This window comes from Palaemon carinicauda, chromosome 31 (genome assembly GCF_036898095.1).
Source record: "Palaemon carinicauda isolate YSFRI2023 chromosome 31, ASM3689809v2, whole genome shotgun sequence".
NCBI classification, from domain to species: Eukaryota; Metazoa; Arthropoda; class Malacostraca; order Decapoda; family Palaemonidae; genus Palaemon; species Palaemon carinicauda.
In genome coordinates this window covers 49,366,646-49,372,972 of record NC_090755.1, presented here as the reverse complement: position 1 = coordinate 49,372,972, position 6,327 = coordinate 49,366,646, and positions in this window count along the sequence as shown.

Sequence of the window (6,327 nt, the reverse complement as noted above, 5' to 3'; positions counted from 1 at the left end):
TCCTGCAAGATTATCGGGGTCGTTTTTGCCATTCCAGACTTTGCCTCACTCCTATTTCTTTCTTTCTTTCTCTTTTTTCTCCCCTGCGTAGCTGTCGGGTGCGTGAGTCAACTGGAGCCTCGGTCAGAAGGGGTTCCAGGTTTGTACTCCAACTTGATATTGAAAAACCACACATAATGAATAAACTTCCTTCAAGATTTTAAATGTACATGTCTGGATGTACATGTCTGATGTTGGGATGTGAGATAAGCAAAAAAGTAGAAATTTGTAAGTAAAAACATTTGGATGCTTTTGACATAAAAAAAAAAAAAACATTGAAATTTTATGTGATTTAGAGGAATGGCTGATTCAAATGAAAAACGTCAGGAATAATAATAATAAAAAAAAATGTTAAAGGAAAAAGAGTGGATATATGAAGCAAAATGAGATATTTCAGAGAACATCAAAAGTTTCTATAACTCAATATTTTTTTTCAGAAGATTAATAAGAGAAAAAAAAAAACGATGGTGATGAGATGTATCTAACATTTGCATATAAATTACATATAAAGAGAATTTCTTGTGCAGCATCTTACTAATCAACATCGGTGCTAAGGGTAGACCATTGAAGAGATTAAAAATTGATTGATGATGGAGTTAAAGATGTTCTTGTGAATCTTCAAGTAATTTACAATTGAAAATTGAGGATGAGTTCTGCTTCATCGTAGCAGGAGAGTGGTTAGATCTATGAGTAAAGTGTATATCTTATTCGTAATGAAAAGGGAAAGGTTTGCGAGAAATAAAGGAGAAGATAGCTGGTCTTTTGTCATAAAAAGGAGGAAGAGGACGTTTTGAGGAAAGTAAGTACAAAACAGAGTGCTGTGTCTATGGAAAGATAAAAATAAAAGTTTTGATTAGATAATAGACAGAGACGTCAGAGGGAATGCTTATGCTTAAGAGTAATTACCGTAGGTGGAAGTGTTATTCAAACGGAACTTAACTTTTTGTGGGTATAGAAAATATGTAAAATATAGAGGAAAGTATAATTACGAGTTTAAGATGGAATGACTGACATTTTCTGATAATACGATGCTGACTGTTGTCAGTAATGTGTTTCTGACAAGAGAATGTTAAAGGGGTATGCATTATGCAATAAGGGTGGAGAATGTTTGAAAAAAAATAGGCATGAGGAAAAGTCATAAAACATTCTAGCGATAGAAACACTTGCTTCCATTTCATTTGATTATCTTTGATGCATCGAATATAAGTTTAGTCCCATTTAAAAGTTTTGCAAACTGATTCCTTTTATTTCCTTTGCAGATCAGTGTTGCCCTCTTGGTGTTGGTGGCATTTTTTGCCCTCATGGAACTGACTGGAGCCCTTCCAGCACCTGAACCCAGCCGACGGTTCTTCTTTGGAGGTAGTCCCTATGGATTCGGCGGCTATGGCTACAGACCACATGGTTTTGGCTTTGGCTACGGCGGATACGGAGGCGGATTCGGAGGTTTTGGTGGTGGATATGGTGAATTTGGAGGATTTTAGGTTGAAAAACATGTTTCTAAAAGATACGAATGGCTACAACATAAATGTCCTTCGAGAAAAAAAAAAAAAAAAACCTGCTGGATTAATCTAAGAATTATCAGAGATCTGAATGTTTTTAAATATCACAATACCATTTTTATACATATTCTATTGAAATAAATTTTAGTAATCAAAAGAAATTTTAACTCACCACTCCTCTCCCTATGATGCAAGCATGATGTTATGTTTCTGTATTATGACTCCATTCGCCACATCTTACTAACGTATTTTTTATTACTTTGAATCCTTCGATTTTTTCTGCTATCATTATGTCAACATTATAACCTTCGTAGGCTTTCTCTTCTAAAAATAAGTCATTTTTTAGGGAAAATTATAAATAAAAGAAACTATGGAAGCAACGTGCTGTGTTTCAACTAAGATCCTTAGTTTCTTCGGCCGCTGATTCTCCTCTTTTCCTGAAAGTGAGAGTCAAGATACACATGAATATATTCGTATAAAGAACATCATTAAGTAAACTCTGACTCGTTAGTTTTTGACAATATTTTCTAAATAAACAGCACCAGTCAAAAAACAAAATGAATTGTTCGCTAAAGTAATTTGCACCAGTAATTCATCTCTAAGGTATTTTATACTAAATGTAGTCTCTCGAAAGCTAAATGTAGAGGAGATAAACTTCTGTATATCTGAATAAAAGATAAATATCTCCAAAATTCCTTAAGTTTTGCTTGACAGAGAGTCATTCAACTCTTGCATGCAAGGATGACCTTCTGTGTCTCCTCTCTTCACATTTTATCAAATACTTCTGAGATGCTTTAATGAAAAAATGGTGTTAATGGAATTGGAATGAATCTATCTAAGGAAAAGAGCATAACTATTTCTTATTTATGTCAAACTATTGTAAAGTGGTTCTATGCATTAGACTCTTCGTGCATTGCTGCTTTTCTTTAAGATATTATAACATGCACTGCAAATTCACTACTACAAATGTACGTAAATATCTTTCACAGATAACCAGTAACTACGATGAATTAGACTTCTTTCGATAAAGATTTCGCTGAAGGTTTGAACTTTTGAAGTTTCACCGATTCCACTACCTGATTAGGAAGATCGTTCCGTAACTTGAAGACAACTGTAATAAATCTTCTAAAATACTATGCAGTATTTAACATTATGGTTATCAAGGTATGACTATTAGAATTAACTTTATTCCTAGTATCACGAACAAGATGGTATTTTCCTTGAAGATCTGAATACAAAAGATGGTCAGAATTATGAAAAATCTTATGCAACATGCATAACGAACTACCTGAACAACGGTACCAGAGATTAATATCTAGATCAGGATTAAGATATTTAGTAAACCACAAGTTCTTGTCCAACAAATTAAGATGAGATCCCGCAGCTGAAGACCAGAAAGGAGAACAATACTCGAAACAAGGCAAAATGAAAGAAATAAAACACTTCTTCAAAATAGATTGATCACCTAAAATTTAAAAGACTTTCTCAATAAGCCAGTTATTTTTGGGAATTGAAGAAGAGACCGACTGAATATGTTTCTGAAAGGTAAATCTTCTCTCAATAATCACACCTAATATGTTTAGATACTCGTAGAGAGTTAAATAAACATTATCAATGTTGAGATCCGGATGTTAAGGAGCCATTCTCCACGACCTACTAACAATTGCAATCATACTTTGAGCTTTTTTAGGGTCCACCTCCATGCCCCATAATTTGCATCATGCGCTAGATTTTAATTAAGGGATTCAGCAACCCCAGGTCTATATTCCGGAGTTGAAAATGATGCAAAGGTAGTAGCATCATATGCATATACTTCTCCTGTGACGTAGGCCTCCCCTTTCACCAATCATTTCTTTTTTCCTGATGCAGGTACGGGTGTACGATTTTGGAAGACATGGGTGCTTGCTGTTCTCTTCTACCAAGGTCACTTTCCAGGATACAAAGTTGTCTGTCTAAGCCTGGTAGTTACCAAATGATATGCGATCCCCACCCACGAGTTCGAGAACCACATATTATCATTTCAAAGTGCCAAATATCAATGGAAGTTTCTCATCGCTGATGCCTTATTGCCATTACACGGCACAGAAGTCCTCTCCCATTTCTACCTATTGGGTGATGTTGCTCACCGACGGTTAGTTAATACAAACTCTACTCGTCAACCGCTCTTCACATCAGCATAGCCACGGATGCCTACCCCTACCTCCCCACGTCGTACCCAGAAGTCTACTGTCCAGAACTTTATCCAACGTCCATGATTCCCTCCAAACGTGATATTTATCACCATTTCAAGACGACGGGGTCACCAGTGTTCGTCAGATTTAAGCGTTTGGCGCCGGCTCATTTAACAGCTGCTAAACAAACGTTCGGCAAAATGGAGGAAATGGGCTTTTGTCAAGTCTTCCAGCCATTGTTCGTCACCCATACACATCATTCCTACTTGCAAAAAGCGAAAGTTTTCTTCATGCTTGACCTTCTGAAGGAGTATTATCAGGTGCATATATCCAAGAAGACACCTCGAAGACCGCCACCACCAACCCTATTCGGTACATACACCTTCAATTATTCCTGTTTTGGCCTTCTTAATGCTAGGGCCACTTCTCAATACCTCGAGTATTAAATGAACATATACAGAAAGGAACATTCATATTTTTATTGTTCTTCCCTGATATCGCCATAATCCAGTGTGAATTCTTTGTGAAACGTGGCGATGGATTCGCCCCTTGCATCCATCATAAAAGCTAAAGACCAAACTCGAGCGAAAGCTACAGACAAACGTCGTGGGAACGTATCTGACTCGCAATCTGTAGGTCGGGAATTTGAGCTCCGCTAGGAGACCAATAGTTTTTCACCAATTGCTGGAATTATATCATCATTGCCGGGGGGGGGGGGGGTTGAGTGGCTATAGGTTAAATGTCCATCCACTTACTGAACCAACATCACCCATTGCCTTGACTTCCCTGGTCCTAGTTTGGGATAAGAAGCGGTGGAGTTTCGGCGATAATTTCATGTAAAGTTGGACACAAGAGTCATTGGCACCTCACTACGAAGTGCACCATGTAACACCCTTACTTTACGGAGAGTAATCAAAGAGAGAGTATAGGAAGAGATGGCAGAGGTGGTGGGCAGGGCAATCACGGCATCTCTCCGCGCAGTAAGGGTGTGGCTAAGTGCACTTCTTCGTAGCTAGGTGTACCATGAACTCCTGTGTCCAACTGTACATATATAGTATCATTCTGATATTTTATGCGATGGGTACAATGACCTTTCCCTTGCTGTGCCACCCAAGAGCGACTTGACCATTAAATCTTGACGACGTTCATAATCTTCAGTTACATTTTTCTTTGCTGGTCATCACAGCAGGTTATCTCCAAACACATTTATATATACACACACACAATCACACACACACACACACACACACATACACACACACACACATATATATATATATATATATATATATATATATATATATATATATATATATATATATATATATATATATATATATATATTTACACATTCTTATTGGGCTGGTTGATCTCTCCATTTACTACTAATAATAATAATACATATACTTGTACTCATTTATATATATATATATATATATATATATATATATATATATATATATATATATATATATATTTATATATATTTTTGGGCTCAGGCCATGTCGTCCTGATGGAAGTTCCTAAAGGGTAGCTTCCTAGGGTATATTTGACTACAGAGATATTCCCAGAGAATTTTACCTTAATGTATCCAGAATTCTAACTCCTGGAGCGAATATCCCTAATTAAATCTAACAGGGATATCACATAATATCAGAGGACGTATTCTTGACACGTCGCATAGCTATCTTCACCCCGAACAGTATTAATGCTTCGAGGGGTTACAGTAACAAGAATCTGAAACGGGAATGAAAAGAGAGCCGTTCCCAAGGAATCTCTCCTATTCTGTTTCCAGTGTGTATCTGACGAAGGTGGCAGCGCCACCTCCATTCCTTTTCGTGTATCTCTACTACTCGTTGTTTTCCCTTGTGTTTTCTCGTATTTTCGGATTTTATTCAACGTTATGATGCTTTCTCCGGCCCCTTCTGCCTCTGGAAAGTTGAGTATTATCTTTACTTTGTATAAATGTAAGCTCTTGTCGTTTTGAATTAAATCAAAAGTGATTTTAACGTAAACAAGAGCTGTTGCCTACCGGAGGCATCCTGGGTGCGGTCGCTCGCTATATATGGGTAATTTAGTTAGCCAGAGCGACGTTCCCGGTTTTTACGCTTTAATAAATCTAGTTATTTAGCTCCTCTAGGAATTCTTATATAATGCCGTTAGTTTTCAGTTCGGTGATTTAGGTAACCGATCTTACCCTTCGCGAGGTTTAGTAGCCAGGACGTCTGGCCCTAGTACTTTCATGCATGATATAAGTTTTCCGAGTGTTATGTTATTGAAGCTATAGGCAAATATTTTATACATGTAAGATATTGTTGAATTTTCTTCTCCAAGATTGTATGCAAGTGAGTTTCGGTGATTTAGGTAATCGATTCCGACCGCACCTAGGCTAGTAGCCTATGGGGCTTTAGTATAATCTCGCACACTTCCCTGTTGTTCTTTTCTCCTCCGGAGAATAAGTTCAATCCCTTTCTCCCTCTGAGTAAGCCTTAGGCTTAGTCCTAGTGGTTCTATCTGAATAATAACTCAGGTATAACTATACTAGGATAGGTCTGTTCTGATCCGCTAACCAGAGTATCTGGTTTTTGAGGTTGGGACAGAACATCAGAGTTTTAGTC